Source organism: Jaculus jaculus, chromosome 1 (genome assembly GCF_020740685.1).
Source record: "Jaculus jaculus isolate mJacJac1 chromosome 1, mJacJac1.mat.Y.cur, whole genome shotgun sequence".
NCBI classification, from domain to species: domain Eukaryota; kingdom Metazoa; phylum Chordata; class Mammalia; order Rodentia; family Dipodidae; genus Jaculus; species Jaculus jaculus.
In genome coordinates, this window is record NC_059102.1 from 322347880 (window position 1) to 322365126 (window position 17247).

Below are 17247 nucleotides of genomic sequence, written 5' to 3' on the forward strand. Positions count from 1 at the left end.
GCCTAAGGACCCCGGTTCGAGGCTCGGTTCCACAGGTCCCACGTTAGCCAGATGCACAAGGGGGCGCACGCGTCTGGAGTTTGTTTGCAAAGGCTGGAAGCCCTGGCGTGCCCATTCTCTCTCTCCCACTATCTGTCTTTCTCTCTGTGTCTGTCGCTCTCAAAAAAAAAAAAAAAAGAAATAAAAATATTTAAAATTTTTTTCTTTATTAGAGACAGAGAGAGGGAGATAAATAGGGAGAGAGAGAGAGGGAGAATGGGTGTGCCAGGGCCTCTAGCCATTGCAAACAAAGTCCAGATGCATGTGCCACTTTGTGCATCTGGCTTACATGGGACCTGGAGAATTGAACCTGGATCCTTAGGCTTAATAGGCAAGTACCTTAACTGCTAAGCCATCTCTCCAGCCCTCTTGTGTGTGTATGTTTTTCAAGGTAGGGTCTTGCTCTAGCCCAGGCTAAAAACTTTTCTTATTTTTGTTGATTGTCTTAGGCATTTTGTCAGTGTAAAAGGAAGCTAATACAACACCATACTTGTGTGTGCTTACATGTGATGGCTTATATTGCTTGTCACCTTGACAGGATCTAGAATCACCTGTGAGATAGATCTCTGGGCATATCTGTGAGGAAGCTTTTAGATTAGCTCAGCTGAGGAGGGAAGATCCACCCTCACTGTGGGCAGCACCATACCATGGGCTGAATCACAAGGAAGGCGAGCTGAGAGCAGCATTCATCTCTCTGCTTCCTGACTGTGGGCGGAGCATGACCAGCCGCCTCAGGCTTCTGCCACCAGGCCTTTCCCACCGTGATGAACTGTGACCTGGAACTACAAGTGGAGGTGAACCCGTCCTCCCTTAAGCTGATTTGTGTCAGGTGTTTTGTCCCAGCAATGACAAGTTACATAAGGTTGCTTGTGGTCATGCCTCATACCCATGCAGTCTTGTTCCCAGGAGAGGGGCTGAGACTGATTATCATTGTCCATTCATGACCAGTGGTGAGTATCATGAGCTCACATGCTGGGAACTGGACTGGACAGGTAGATATGACCCAGCAGGCACATCTCAGTGGCATATACTGGGGACTGTGGAAGTGCTTCAGAGAAGGTGATTCAGCCTGGCAGGAGGGCTTTCTGGTAGATTCCAACGATTAGAGAAAGCTTCCAAACAGGTCACACATGGCCTTAAAAGGGGACTTTTTGACCGAGTGCTGAACTTCAGAGCACAGTGCCTGTGAGCAGGAGAATGGCCGGTCAAGGCTCCAGAGATATAATGAAGTGGGGAACAACCTGGGAGTTGAAAGTTTAATTTGCCGAGATTTGGGGGCCGGATGAGATGTGTGATGAAAGCACTGGCCTGGAACACTGTTCTCTAAGACACGTGGGGTGAGCTCTTGATTAAGGTTTTAATGTTAGAGTTTAAATTTTGTTCTGCAGCCGGGCGTGGTGGCACACGCCTTTAATCCCAGCACTTGGGAGGCAGAGGTAAGAGGACCACCATGAGTTCGAGGCCAGCCTGAGACTACATAGTGACTTCCAAGTCAGCCTGGGCTAGAGTGAAACCCTACCTCAAAAGAAATCCAAATAAACAAACAAAATTTTGTTCTGCAAATTGGAGAGAACTGAGTAGTATTTGAATGTCACCTGGGAGGCAATTTGAAGGGTCTAGTCTAGAGGTGAGGAGGCCAGCTGGCCGACGATGTGCTTGGCAGGAAGAGACGGACTAGGGAAGTCAAGCGCAAAGCCCAGGTTTCTGGCTCAGTAGTGAACAAAGCCATGAAGATAAGAGATCCAAGGAGCTGAGCATGGCTCTGGACAGCTGGGGATAAGGAGCTAGTGGACATACAATAATTGGATGGGTAAATAGGGGGACATCTGCTGGAGACCCATGTTTCCACTTGTCAGCACATCATGTCTTGGAAGGCCAAGAAAAAGTCAAGGACTATGGGAAACATCAGCATTTAGAGGAAGGCAGAGAAGAACCCACAAGAGCCTGGGGTGGGGACGCCTGAGGGGAGGGAAAGGCAGAGAGAAACCAGGCCAGGAGAGACTTGCAAGGAGGCAGGAAGCATGGCCATGTAGGGGGAAGTGCACCACACACTGGGCTGAGGGCTCGGGGAAAGCTAGAGGACTGGCTCAGAGTGGGGTTATGGATTTGGTGTTTAACAGGGCAAACGGCTGGGGTGTGTGTGTGTGCGCGTGCGCGCGCACGTGTGTGCGTGGACAGCCTACCATTCCAGGAAAAAATATGCCTTACTTGAAATTGCTGCATATTTTTAGAGTGTTTCTTTTAATTTTCTCTGTTTCTGTGTTTTTATGAATTATCAGTAGTACATAACATTTATTTTTATTTATTTATTTGAGAGGGACAGATAGAGAAAGAAAGAGGCACAGAGAGAGCAAGAGAGAGAATGCATGGGTGCATCAGGGCCTCCAGCCCCTGCAAATGAACTTCAGATGCATGCACCACCTTGTGCATCTGGCTTACGTGGGTCCTGAGGAATCGAGCCTCAAACCGGGGTCCTTAGGCTTCACAGGCAAGTGCTTAACCGCTAAGCCCTCTCTCCAGCCCAGCATATAACATTTATAAACCTCTGTGTGGAAGGCACAGGTCTAAGTGTTTATTTATATTTACTTAATCCCACTTGCCATCCCACGTAGTTGCCCAGGATGGACCCAGTCTGCACTGGCATCCCACATAGTTGTTAACATTTCTACCCTTACTCCTAGAAATGCCCATGTTGTCCATGTTTATAGGATTTATGTGTGATCATCCTATTAAAAAAGTGAATGAAATGATGGTACAGAATCACTTCTGGAAAATGCTATGAAAAAAAAAACCACAAAAAAAGCAAAGCAGGCCTGGGAAGATGGCTCAGTGGTTAAAAGTGTTTGCTTGCAAAGCCTGCTGGCCCAGGTTCCATTCCCTAGTACCTACATAAAGCCAGATGCACGAAGTGGTGCATGCAGGTAGGGCTTGTTTGCAGTGGCAAGAGGCCCTGGCATGCCCACACTATCTTTTGCTCTCTCTCTGTCATAAATAAAAAGGTATTTTATGGGCCTAGCATGCTTCCGTTGTGCCACTTTGCTTGTTGAAAAAGGTATTTTTAAAAATATTTATTTGTAAGCAGAGAAAGAGGGAGCAAGAGAGAGAATGAAAATGGGTTATCGGGGCCGGAGAGATGGCTTAGCGGTTAAGCGCTTGCCTGTGAAGCATAAGGACCCCGGTTCGAGGCTCGACTCCCCAGGACCCACATTAGCCAGATGCACAAGGGGGCGCATACATCTGGAGTTCGTTTGCAGTGGCTGGAGGCCCTGGTGTGCCCATTCTCTTTCCCTCTCTCTATCTGCCTCTTTCTGTCCCTCTCTGTCTCTCTCAAATAAATAAACAAAAAAAAATTAAAATAAAAAAAGAAAATGGGTTATCTGGCTTTATGTGGGCACTTGGGAATTGAACCTGGGTGCAGGCCAGGACCTTTAACGGTAGAGCCATCTCTCTAGCCCTGCCCCCCACAATTTTTTTAAAAAGAGGACTGGAGAGATGGCTCACTGGTTAAAGGTACTTGTTTACAAAGCATGACATCCCAAGTTCAGTTCCCCAGTACCCACATAAGACTAGATGCACAAAGTGACACATGCATATGGTGTTTGTTTGCAGTGGCTAGAGGCCCTGGCATGTCCATTCTCTCTCTCTTTCCTTGCAAATAAATAATAAAAATATTTTTTAAAAAAAATAAAGAAAAGCTGGGCATGGTGGCACACATCTTTAATCCCAGCACTTGGGAGGCAGAGGTAGGAGGATCGTTGCGAGTTTGAGGCCAGCCTAGAGCTACCGAGTGAGTTTCACTGGGCTACAGTGAGACCCTACCTCGAAAAAGAAAAAAAAAACAAAATGATGGTAGTAATGAAATGCACTTCTCAAAATAAACCGTTTTCTGGAATCAGCTGGAATTTTTCTCGAGGTCAAACCCAAATGGAGAGCTGCCTTGCTACTTGCTTCCATTCGTGTTAGACTCCACACCTGCAGACAGCCTGAGCCGCACGCCTTTAGGTGAGGGTGGAGGAGCCAGAGCGGGGCGTGGTGGCCCTGGAGCACTCGCAGACAGGCTTTGTGATGGCGACATAGTAGACACATGAAGCGCCTGTTGAGGTGGAAGTCTACCCAGGGTGTATCATGGTGCTGCCTGGCACTGACATGCAGCCACAAAGCCCGTGTCACCGGCTAATGCATGAGCCCAGGCCCGGGCTTGTCAGGAGCGCTCGAGATAGCTTTGACTTATCTTCCATTAGCCTGTGACTCTGCATAGTCCTGGTTATACCAAGGGAATAGGGCCTCGTGAGTGCTGCCTAGGCTCTTGATCACCAACTGGTATCTTTGTCCTCTTGTTCCAAGGAAAGGCTCCTCCATAGAAGGGTTCTGCAGCACGGGACCCCAGGCCTCCCACCTAGACTGACTGATATCATACCCTATACCTTATCTTTTTTATTTTTATTTTTCATTGTGAGTCCAGGGCCAGCCTGGATCTTTTTTTTTTTTAATTTTTATTAACATTTTCCATGATTATAAAAAAATATCCCATGGTAATTTCCTCCCTCCCCCCGCTGACACTTTCCCCTTTGAAATTCCATTCTCCATCATATTACCTCCCCATCTCAATCATTGTACTTACATATATACAATATCAACCTATTAAGTACCCTCCTCCCTTCCTTTCTCTTCCCTTTATGTCTGCTTTTTAACTTACTGGCCTCTGCTACTAAGTATTTTCATTCTCACGCAGAAGCCCAATCATCTGTAGCTAGGATCCACATATGAGAGAGAACAAGTGATGCTTGGCTTTCTGGGCCTGGATTACCTCACTTAGTATAATCCTTTCCAGGTCCATCCATTTTTCTGCAAATTTCATAACTTCATTTTTACCGCTGAGTAGAACTCCATTGTATAAATGTGCCACATCTTCATTATCCACTCATCAGTTGAGGGACATCTAGGCTGGTTTCATTTCCCAGCTATTATAAATTGAGCAGCAAAAAACATGGTTGAGCATGTACTTCTAAGGAAATGAGATGAGTCCTTTGGATATATGCATAGGAGTGCTATAGCTGGGTCCTATGGTAGATCAATCTTTAGCTGTTTTAGGAACCTCCACACTGATTTCCACAATGGCTGGAGCAGATTGCATTCCCACCAGCAGTGTAGAAGAGTTCCTCTTTTTCCACATCCCCGCCAGCATTTATGATCATTTGTTTTCATGATGGTGGCCAATCTGACAGGAATGAGATGGAATCTCAATGTAGTTTTAATCTGCATTTCCCTGAGACCCTACACCTTATCTTAAAGGCATCCTCTCTGTCCTGCCGTCTTTGAGCTAATTTTTAGAATGTAATTTTAAAAGAAATATTTTATTTATTTGAGAGAGAGAAAGAGGCAGATAGAGGCAGAGAGAATGGGTGCTCCAGGGCCTCCAGCCACTGCAAAAGAACTCTACATGCACCACTTTGTGCATCTGGCTTACGTGGGTCTCGGGGAATCAAACCTGGGTCCTTGGGCTTTGAAAGCAAGCACCATACCCGCTAAGCCATCTGTCTAGCCCTGGAATGTAATTTTTATTTCCACGTTGAGCACCGTTTGTACAGGCCAACAAGGGTTGCATCAGGCTCCCGCAGAAATCATAGTTCTCAGTTGCAAGGTGAACGAATGGGCTATGTTTGCAAAGAGAACGTTCAAGCTTGGCAAGTGCCTTTGAGCTGCATCCCTAGCCGAGCGAGTCCTTTTCTGTATGCCTTCATGGAGTATTTACCTCTTAACCTGCCTACCTTGCTCCAGCCTCTGATTTAAATCACAACAGCATTTCCCTGGCAAGAAGAACGCAGGCTTCTGTTCAGACCGTTTCCCTGAGACCTCTGGCTCCTACGAAGCCCACCATCCCTTGAGCCTGTACTCCCGTAGCAAGCCTGCTTTATCCTCACACCTAGGGTCTGCGGGAGTCTGGGATCACACTGTGACTCATGGGGGGGTGTCGTTGTGTCTGCCCTGCACCTCACTTTGGAAGATGGACAACCCAGCCTTAGGCTTCTCTGCTTCCAGAATCTCTGAGGACATTAGCTCTCTTTGTAGCCACCAGCGTCCACGCATTCAGTGCCTAACAGACAGAAGCAGTGTCTGAGACCTACTGCTTATGGATCGGAACACGCTGGGATCTTTCCTTTCTTCCTGTCCTTTTCCCCTTTCTTTTTCTAACTCTCCCATATAAGAAATACCTTTCCTATGCAGACAGTCCCTTGAAGGAAATGGAGGGCATTATTTTCTAGTGGTCATGTACACAGCTGTCTTGTTCCAGGCACAAAGGGATTTCCTTGTTTTGGTGAAAGTGGGGATACTGGCCCCTTGCTTCAGAAGCCCCTTTGGAGAGGGCTGTTGGGAGCTAAGATGCCTGTGTCACATCCAGGCTCCTAGAACAATCCCTGGAGGTGGGGCTCAGAAATCTACATTTTGTGAAATCATCGTATGTGTGTGTAGGATGTGTCTGTATGTATATGTGCCCATTCATGTCGTGTGTGTATGGCATGTGTGCATGCCCATGTAGCATGTGTATGTATGCAGGTTCATAGCATGTGTGCATATTCACATGGTGTGTCTATATATGCATGTGCATGGCATGTGTGCATGTTTATGTAGCATGTGTATATATGTATATTCATGCCGTGTGTGTATGTATGCATGTGCCATGGCACGTGCATGGAGGTCAGAGGACAACTGTATCACTGACCCTTGGCATCTACCTTGTTTGAGACAAGGGTCTTGTTTACCGAGGTCACCCCCAGGCTGTCTGGCCCACAAGCTTCTGGGGTTGTCCTGTCTCTGCCTCCCCTCTTGCTGCAGGAGAGCTGGGCCGGCTTTTACGCAGCTCTGAGACCTGAACCAGGCTGTCAGGCTTACACAAGCGCTTAACCAACCGGACAATCTTCCCAGCCCTGATCTGCATTCTGAATGGACACTTAAGTGTAGGAACCACAACCTGGGGAAGTGGTATGTGGTGCAAGGGTGGGATTGGAGCTGGACTCTGCCACTTGCAGAGGATGTAGCTGGGGCAAACATCGAATACCATAGAGCTTGTGTGTGTCAGAGTGTAAAGTGGAAAGAACACCTTGACAGGGCTGGTGTGAAGATGGAGCTCATGAAGTGAGTTCTTTAAAAGCTATAAAGGATGACACCAGTTATTTATAGAAAACCAGCTAGGCAGGCAGGGAGAGAGGGAGGGGCGGAGATGGAGATCTTCTGCCCACGTATGGACTGCCAGAGTGTGGGAAAGCAAGCGGCTGAAAGACAAGTAATCCGTGGGATGAGCGTGGTGCTGATGGAGAGATACTGGGAAGCTTGCTGTCACCCTGCTACGAATTATCACACTTGTTCATGTCTAGGACGTGAAAGTGGAAGGTTTTAGGAGGTGAGTTGCTTCCTTCCTTTATTCCCTCCTTCCCTTCCTCCTATTCTCCCTCCCTCTATTTTTTCAAATATTTTACTCATTTCTTTGCAAGTAGAGAGATACAGAGAGAAAGTACGGATGCACCAGTGCCTCTAGCCACTGCAAACAAATTCCAGATGCATGTGTCATTCTGTGCATCTGGCATTACGTGGGCACTGGGAAATCAAACCCAAGCAAATGCTTTAACCACTAAGCCATCTCTCCAGCTGTCTCCCTCTAATTTGCCATTAATCATAGCACCTTTACCCCAGCCATAGGAAAATGCAAATCAAAATGACTTTGAAATACCATGTACCCCCAGTCAGAATGGCTATCATCAGGCTAGAGAGCTGGCTTAATGGCTAAGGTGCTTGCCTGCAAAGCCAAAGGACCCAGGTTTGATTCCCCAGGACCCACATAAGCCAGATGCACAAAGTAGTACATGCTTCTGAAGTTCATTTGCAGCAGCTGAAGGCCCTGGTCCACCCATCCTCTCTCTCCCTCCTTTCTCAAATAAATAATAATAGAAAAATTTTTTTTTAAAAGAATGGCTATCTTCAAGAAAATAGACAACAAATACTGGTAAGGATGAGCGGGGAAAGGAACCTCATTCACCGTCAGTGGGAGTGCAAACTTGTACAGCCATTATGGAAATCCGTATCTCCACAAGTTAGAAATAGAGCCACCATCCTGCCCAGCTGTGCACTCCTGAGCACACACCATAAGGACTCCACACCCCCTGAACAGATTCCTGTACTTCCATGTTTACTGCAGATATTTGCAATAGCTAAGGATTTAAAACAGCCTAGATGCCCAGTGACAGATGAATGGATAATGATAATATGGAATAGATTCATAGTGGAATTCTATTCAGCAGTGATGAAAGTATGAAATTTTCAGGAACATGGATGGATCTGGAAAAAAAAATCATATTAAGTAAAGTAATTCAAACTCAGAAAGACCAAAATTGCCTGTTCTCTCTGATATATGAATCCTAGTTCATATCTATAAGTATGTACATATGGCAGGGGCAAATTGTGGGTAAAAACCTCTAAAGATAGAACCCTAACCACAAGGGAGTATAAAGAGGTGAGCTGGAAGAGGAGAGAGGGGCGGGAAGAAGGGTGCGTGTGACGTGTCAGCAGAAGGGAAGAGGAGAGCCGGAAGTCAGCAGTCAACAAAAACCAACTGTGTTTGAAAATTCCAGGATAAATGATGCCTAAACCACAAAATAAAATCAGAATTATTCACCCAAAATAATAACAATAAAAAACCATAGCACTTCCAGAGCAGCATGAACTCCTCACTGATCTAATGGAGAAAATAAATTCATAGGTAAGACGGCCTTTTTCCTTTAACAACAATTATTAAGTGTAAGAACTGGGGAGTTCTAATTCTTTGGAGGAAATTAGATAAGATAGCACATAAGGAGGGACTGGGGAGATGGCTTGGTTGGTAACATGGTTATTGTACCAGTACAAGGATCCCTAGCAGTGTAGTCACAGCACTGGGGGTGAGGGGGAATGTCTCAAAAACGAGGTGGAGAACAAGTGAGGAAAACAGCCAGCGTGGGCCTCTGCACACATACAAGCCCGCACACCTGGGTGCATAGACTTCCATACAAACAAGAGCGCTTCTGCACACGTGATCACGTGTGCACATGTACATCTAACACACACAAAATAGCACAAAATGAAATCAGGACAGGATTTTATATGAGTGCCTGGGTAAATGCATCTGTTTATTGTTTTTAATTAGTCAAGAACTTTTAAAATCACTTTGTGCTATTTATGAAATTTATTAAGTATGAGTTAACTATCAGATCACTGCTTTAAAACATGTCAAGATTTAAAAAAAAACTTTGAATGCTTCAGTTTTAAATGTCTAAATGTCTTTCTGGAGCTTTTTGTGTGTGTGGGGGGGGGTGGGGGGCGTTGAGGTAGGGTCTCATTCTAGCTCAATCTGGCCAGAAATTCATTACATAGTCTCAAACTGGCCTTGAACTCTCAGTGATCCTCCTACCTCTGCTTCCCAAATGCTGGGATTAAAGGCGTGCACCACTACGCCCGCCCCTTAAATGTCTTTCTTGCCACAGTGGCTCCATTCCAACCCTGGTTACAAGCTCAGCATCTGATATTTGGTTAGGTGAAGTTCATTGCTAATGATGGTAGAGGAAAATGTGTTTTCCAACTAGCCTCTCCCCATCCCCAGTATTGAATCCTCAGCCCTCCCAACTAGTCTTCGTGATCCAGGACTTTTTAGGTTTTGAATTACTTATCAAAACTGATTATACAAGCATTGTTTAACCTGTGTCATGGCTGACACAGCTCATGGAGGGAGTACAGTTATTAGCATAGGTTATTTAGAGTGGGATGGGCTGGAGATCCAGCCCAGGGCATTGTTCATGGTAAGTGTGTGCTCTATCACCAAGCTCTACCCTGAGCGCAGACCACTATTGTTTTCTTTTCTCAAATTGGGATGTGCCTGTGTTCATGTGTGTAAGTGTGAGCACCTATGGCTCATATATGTATGGAGGTCAGAGGACAACTTTCTGGGATGGGTCCTCAACCTTCCACCTCATTTGAGATAGGGTCTCTCATGGTCATGTTTCACCAGGCCAGCTGGGCCATGACCTTCTGAGGAGTTCTCCTGTCTCTGCCTCCCCTCTCCTCACCTGCATGCTAGGACTGCAGAATGCTTCCACCACCCATCCGGCTTGCCCCTGAGGCCTAGTTACATGAGTGCCCGACGCAGGTACTCAGGCTTGCATGGTAGACACTCTCCACTGAGCTATCTCCTCGGTCCTTAGGTCTATCACTATGTTCTTGGCACTCCCTTGTGCTTACAGTATCAGTATTTTCTTCCTCCATTTTTTTTTTTTTTAAATAAGGAAAGGGTTTATTTCAGCTTAGTCTTGATGGGAAGTATCCATAATGTCAGGGACATTATGGCAGGAGCATTTAGCCACTGACACATCTTCACATCAGCATGGAGGATGTAGAAAGTGGAAATGTAACAATCAGGGCTATCTTCCTGCATTCTTAAACCACTTCGCAATTTATGAAGGTTACCACTAGACAGTTGGACTTGGTAATACTCCTCTTGCCACCCACAAATCCAGCAGCTCCCCCACAGTAAGCAAGGCAAAGGTAATCGGGAACAAGGACCCCCACGCTTGCTTCCATTAGGACATCTGCGTGTCTACCTCGATCCTTGTGTCCCTGATGTGTGACCTGTGAAGGGAGCCTGTGAAGATGTCACTGACATTAATGCTGACACAAAGCCCAGTGGATTCTGTCGTGCCCCTGCAGGTGGGCATATGCCATTGCCATAATCAAGTGTTTTAGAGAATCTCGAGAGGAAAGGGTCCCGGGATACAGTGTGAAGTGTAAAGTGCTGTAAGTGACTGAAATATTTACACTCTGCCTCATCCATTCTGAAACCCTTTCTCAAGCCTTCAAAATGTCCCGGTGCAACTGGAAAGGTGGCTTCACAGTTAAGGTGCTTGCCTGCAAATCTAAAGAACCCAGGTTCAATTTCCCAAGACCCACGTTAAGATGCACAGGTGGCACATGCATCTGGAGTTTATCTGCAGTGACTGGAAGCCCTGGCCTGCCCATTCTCATCCCCCCTTCAAATAATTTTAAAATAGAAAAATATTTAAAATTTTTTTGACATCTTCTATAATTGTAGACACTATCCATGGTAATGCCCTCCCACCCCCTACTTTCCCCTTTGAAACTCCACTCTCCATCTCAGTCTTTTATTTTGATGTCATGATCTTTCCCTCCTAGTATGATGGTCTTGTGTAGGTAGTGTCAGGCACTGTGAGGTCATGGATATCCAGGCCATTTTGTGTCTGGAGGAGCACGTTGTAAGGAGTCCTACCCTTCCTTTGGCTCTTACATTCTTTCTGCTACCTCTTCCACAATGGCCCCTGAGCCTTGGAAGGTGTGATAGAAATATTGCAGTGCTGAGGGCTCCTCTGTCACTTCTTCTCAGCACCATGGTGCCTTCTGAGTCATCCCAAGGTCACTGCCATCTGAAAAGAAAAGCTACTCTAACCAAAAGTGAGAGTAGCATTAATATATGGGTATGAATATTAACAGAAGTGTTTACTGCGCAATTTGGTAAGCATAGAATATACATTTAGACAGACAGAAGCAGATGTTACACTCCTAGGGCTCATGGCTACCCCTGTTGTAGGTTTTCAGTATCAGGGATGTATTCCCTCCCATGGAGTGGGCCTCTAATCCAATTAGAGGGCAGTTAGTTTCCGCCATAACAGATGTGCCACTATTGCACCCATTGGCTTATTTTGCCTGGCTGGCCAAATCTAAGGCTTGCAGTGTCCATTGATGAGTATCTTCACTGGTGATTTCTCTCTCTCCCATTGAACTGCATGTAGAATGGCTTCTTCCAGCTTTCTGTCAACTGGTCTACATGGAGGAGGTTATCAGCTCAGCTCCATCAGGATTTATCAGTGACCTGGCAGCCCAAGTATGTGGAATCTTTAGCAATAGGGTCTTACCATCTATTCCTGGTGGGAAACCAAGGGCCTCGGCAATGGCCTATAATGTTTTGGGGGCATCAGGGACATACATGGCCAACAACTCACTGGAAGGTATCCCATGCTTGGCACTGAAACTTTTCTAGTAACAATTTATGGCTTCTGAGTGTTCCATTGTCCAGAAAAGTAGGTTTCTATATGACTTATTTATATCCTCTTAGATTTTGATTTGTCCTCCCTGCACCTTTCCTTACTCAATCTTTTCCCCTGACCTCACTTAGGCCTTTTCACCCCCATTAATCCATTCTTCTACTTACATATATACAATACTATCCTATTAAGTTCCCTCTTCCTTTCTATTTCCTTTATATCCCCTTTCTAGCTTACTGGCCTCTGCTACTGAGTTTTCTACCTACTCACATAGAAGTCCAGTCATTTGTAGCTAGGATCCACATATGAGAGAGAACATGTAACATTTGGCTTTCTGGGCTTGGGTTACCTCACTAAGTATAATCCTTTCCAGATCCATCTATTTTCCTACAAATTTCCTAACTTCATTTTTCTTAACTGCTGGGTAGAACTCCATTGTGTAAATGTGCCATATCTTCATTATTCACTCATCAGTTGAGGGCCATCTAGGCTGGTTCCATTAAAAAATATGTATTTTTTAAATGTCACTGTGGACCTGACCTGCCAGTTATGGTACTTGGCTATGGTAGACAGAAAGCAAGACAGCTTGTGGACGCAAAGAGAGACTCACTGGAAGGTATGAGAATTGAGGAAGAGGTGAGCATGGATCCCTTAGGGAACTAGGGAGGCAGGCTGAGGGTAGACAGGAGCCAAGGGTTTCGGGGGACAAAGGAGCAGGGTGTGTGAGCACAGCAGCCATCTTCGTGCTCAGCTGTCCTCGGAGGAACAGAGCCGAGCTGAGAGGGAAAGCCTTGTGCCCCAGCACCCATCCCCCAAGGAATCCTTGCACCACCAGCTACACTCAGCTGGAGGGAGCAGATACTCCTGAATCAGGGTGCTAAATCAGTCAGGGTGCCAAAGAAGACAAGAGAGAAAATAAGTATGATGGCTGAGTATGTAGGCTCAAAGCACACATGCTACCTCATGCCCTCTGTTTTGAATTAAGACATTATGAAGTCTTCGATTGGATCTCACCAAGAGATACCAAGTTTGAGCCTCGCAAACACTTGTTTTCTCACACAGTGGATCTGGCTGCTGGGAAGTGGGGGTCCCACCTGGTTCCAGGCAGAGTTTGAATTCAATTGAGACATTCTTCCCTCAGAACAATTACTACCAGGAGGAGGTGGTTAGTGAAAATGAGCCACAGTGGCACTGAAGGGTTAGCAGGAAACGTCACAGACATCCAAGCAAGGAAATAGGAACTGGGGAAATATGCAAATGCAGGGCAGAGTCCCACAAAGCCGATCGAGGGGCCAGCCAGCCATCGCTGCCTGCGGGATGCAGAGAACTTCACCGGGGAGGCGACAGACGAGCCATGGATGTTTCCTGTGTTCATGATCGCAGTGCTGCTGCCAGCTGTGGTCAGGAGGGAATGTTCCAGAATGAGACGGCTGGCAGCTAAGGCTAAAATAGTGTCACAGCGCAGCTTAGGGAGAAGAATGAAATCAGCCTGTGAATTCCAGCTGTTGCAGACACAGGTCATAGCTGAGGAAAGTCACATGGGACATTCCAAGGTCTGCCGCCAGCTGTAAGACTGCAGAAATCCTCTCCCTCCGGGCTGTCCCCAAGCTTGGGGACGGCCTGCAGTAGCACTTGGTGAGCGAGCCACTAGAATGGGTGCACTGTCCACACCTGCTGAACCAGTGAACGTCAACGCATCCTCGACTTGGTCATTATTTTTCAAGTCGATTTTGGGGTCCAGGTATGGTAGTTCCGGGAATCAGGAAGGCCGTTTGCACGGACTCATGATCTCAAGGATTTCATGAAAAGAGCATCCGTGTCATTTTCATATCATTCCATAAAAATTGAATGATACTGGGCTGGAGAGATGGCTTGATAGTTAAGGCACTTGCCTACAGAGCCTAACGACCCGAGTTCGATTCCCCAGCACCCATGTAATGCCAGCTGCACAAAGTGACGCATGCATCTGGAACTGTTGTAGCCAACAAACCAAGTCCTTGTCCTTAGGTAACTTGAATTCTGGTTGGAAGGCAGACAATTCATCAATAAATATGTGTCAGGCGAGGGCAGACAGTGGAGAGGAATAAGCAGGGTAAGGATGAGAGAGGGATGGAGATTGCTCTGGCCACAGGGAGAAGAGAGGTCTGCTCCATGGGCACTTATTTGTGCACTATCACCCATAGGGGACGACCGTTCCTGTGGAGAGGATGTCAGGTGCCTGAAGGGACAGTGAAGAGGCCCCTGGGATGTGGCAGCCTGAGGACCAAGGAGAAGGCAAGGATGGAGAGGTGGGCAGAGCCCAGAGCACGAAGGGCTGGGTAAGCAGGGAAGGGGCTCTGGATGTGTCTGTGAAGAGAAGCCACTAGGCATTGAGCCAGTCCTCGGGCAGGCGATGGTAGGTGTGCTGAGAAGTGTTGGATCTGGGGTTCATTTGGTAGTCAGAATGCAAAGGCTTCCTTGATAAATGTAGAAAAGGGGAGACTGGGCTGGAGAGATGGCTTAGCGGTAAGCACTTGCCTGTGAAGCCTAAGGACCCCGGTTCAAGGCTTGATTCCCCAGGACCCACGTAAACCAGAGGCACAAGGGGGTGTATGCATCTGGAGTTCGTTTGCAGTGGTTGGAGGCTCTGGCGTGCCCATTCTCTCTCTCTGCCCCTTTCTCTTTTTGTCTGTCGCTCTCAAATAAATAAAATATTTTTAAAAAACAAAGGGGAGACTGAGGATGCGCACAAGGTTTGGGCTGAGTGAGTAGGTAACAGCACTTAAGATAAGGTTTGTGAAAGTTAAGAGCGTGGTTGGGGTGTGTTACTGTGGAGAAGCTAAGGAAACAGCCAGGTTGCCACCCCAGGCCTGGAGCTGTGGGAGCCTGGAGTTGGAAGGACTCTGTTGCAGTCAGGTTCCCATTGCTGATAGAAATCACAACCAAGAGCAGCTTGTGGGGAAAAAAAGAGGTTTGTTTTTTGGCTTACAAGTTCAAGAGGAAGATCCACGATGGCAGGGAAAATGATGGCATGAGCAGAGAGTGGACATCTCCCCCTGGCCAACATAAGGTGGACGATAGCAACAGGAGAGTGTGCCAAACACTGGCAAGGGGAAACTGGCTATAACACCCATAAGCCAGCCCCCAACAATACACTCCCTCCAGGAGGCATTAAGTCCCAAGTCTCCATCAGCTGGGAACCTAGCATTCAGAACACCTGAGTTTACGGGGGACACCTGAATCTAACCACCACAGACCCGTATGCGCATGCCATCTTAAACCAAGGGGCTGGGTAGGGTCACCTGAGGTAGAAGAGAGGAGGGTTTAGGACTAAATCTGGGGCAACCGGAAGTTAGGGATGGGGGAGGGGCTATCAGCACACACGATCCATAGCAAATGCTCACAAGGCGATCCCAGCCCCACCAAGTCCCACTCTCCAGGAGTGACAGGGCCTCCATCACCCAGTCCTTTTTTTTCTAACTTCTTGATTTCCCAAGACAAATTGAACTCACCTGGATGAGAATACTGCAATTGTGATAGTTGTTAAGTCTGCGGTGAAAGCTAATCCATGTTAAACAAAAACAAGCCTGGAAGTCTTCCCCTTTCCTCCTGCCCTACAGCCAACAGCAGGCCATTGCTCTCCTTCATCCTCCCAGTGTTGAAGCGCAAGGACACAAGTCTACCTCCATGAGCCTTTCCACTGCCTGGCCAAGGGGCGGGTGCTGCAGTCGGGTTCGCATTGCTGGTAGAAATCACCCAACCCAGGGAAAAAGGTTTATATTGGCTTATAGGCTCGAGGGGAAGCTCCACATCGGCAGGGGAAACGATGGCATGAGTAGAGGGTGGACATCACCCCCTGGCCAACATAAGATGGACCATAGCAACAGGAGAGTGTGCCAAACACCGGCAAGGGGAAACTGGCTATAACACCCATAAGCCGGCCCCCAACAATACACTGCCTCCAGGAGGCATTAATTCCCAAATCTCCATCAGCTGGGAACCTAGCATTCAGAACACCTGAGTTTATGGGGGACACCTGAATCAAACCACCACAGCTGTTCTCCATATTAGTTACAGACCCTCCAGCTTTTGTTTATAGGAACAAGGCTATTTGCAACCGTTCGTTCTTTCCTGATTTCATGGGAAGCCCTTGTTCTCTAAGATTCAAAGCACAGTCTGCCCTCAAGATGAGGTGGCGAGAAGGAATTACATTTTTCTTTCTTACAGCCGAAAGAATGAAGCACAGAGCAACGACTGTAAATTATCCTGTTGGATATAGAGGAGTCTCCCCTTTTCAGGCTATAACATACATCTTCTTGTGCTGAGTTGACAGGGTGCAGGGGACCCTCACATAGCATCATCTCCACAATGGTCATCAACTCAATGCCAACCCCACCCTGATCTCCATATGTCACCCCCTCAGTATTTTGAAACAAATCTAATGCATAATTTCATTCTGTCTGTAGTTTTTTTTTTACATCCTTTTTATTTTAGAGAGAGAGGGAGAGAGAGAGAGAGAGAGAGAGGTAATTGGCACCACTGCACTCAAACTCCAGACACTTGCGCCACCTAGTGGACATGTGCAACCTTGCGCTTGCCTCACCTTTGTGCATCTGGCTAATATGGGATCTGGGGAGTTGAACATGAGTCCTAAGGCTTTGCAGGCACGTGCCTTAACTGCTAAGCCATCTTTCCAGCCCCTGTCCATTGTTTTTTCAATAGAATATAACTCTTTAACAATACTCTAACCACCATATTAGTTACTTCTCTCTGCACTGTGTCCAAGTAACAAGACAAGAAGCACCTTGAGGGAAGCTGGATTTTTTCCGGCTCCTGGCTTGAGGGGCGCAGTTCAGCCTGGCTGGAAAGGATGCCTGCAGGCAGAACCATGGAAGTGTGAGGGTGAGGCAGCTACTACGTGACGGTAGATCAGAGACACAGGCAAGACTGAGGCTGGACTTGAACCCATAAGGCCCGCCATTTAGTGATCCACTTTCTCCAGAAAAGCTCCACATCCTAAAGCTTTTACAACCCAAAACAATGCCACCAGATGGGGATCGAGTGTTAAATGCACGAGATGTGAGCTTATGGGAGATGTTTTACATTCAAACCGTAATTATCGCAGTGCTATTATCAGCCTTAGACATAATAA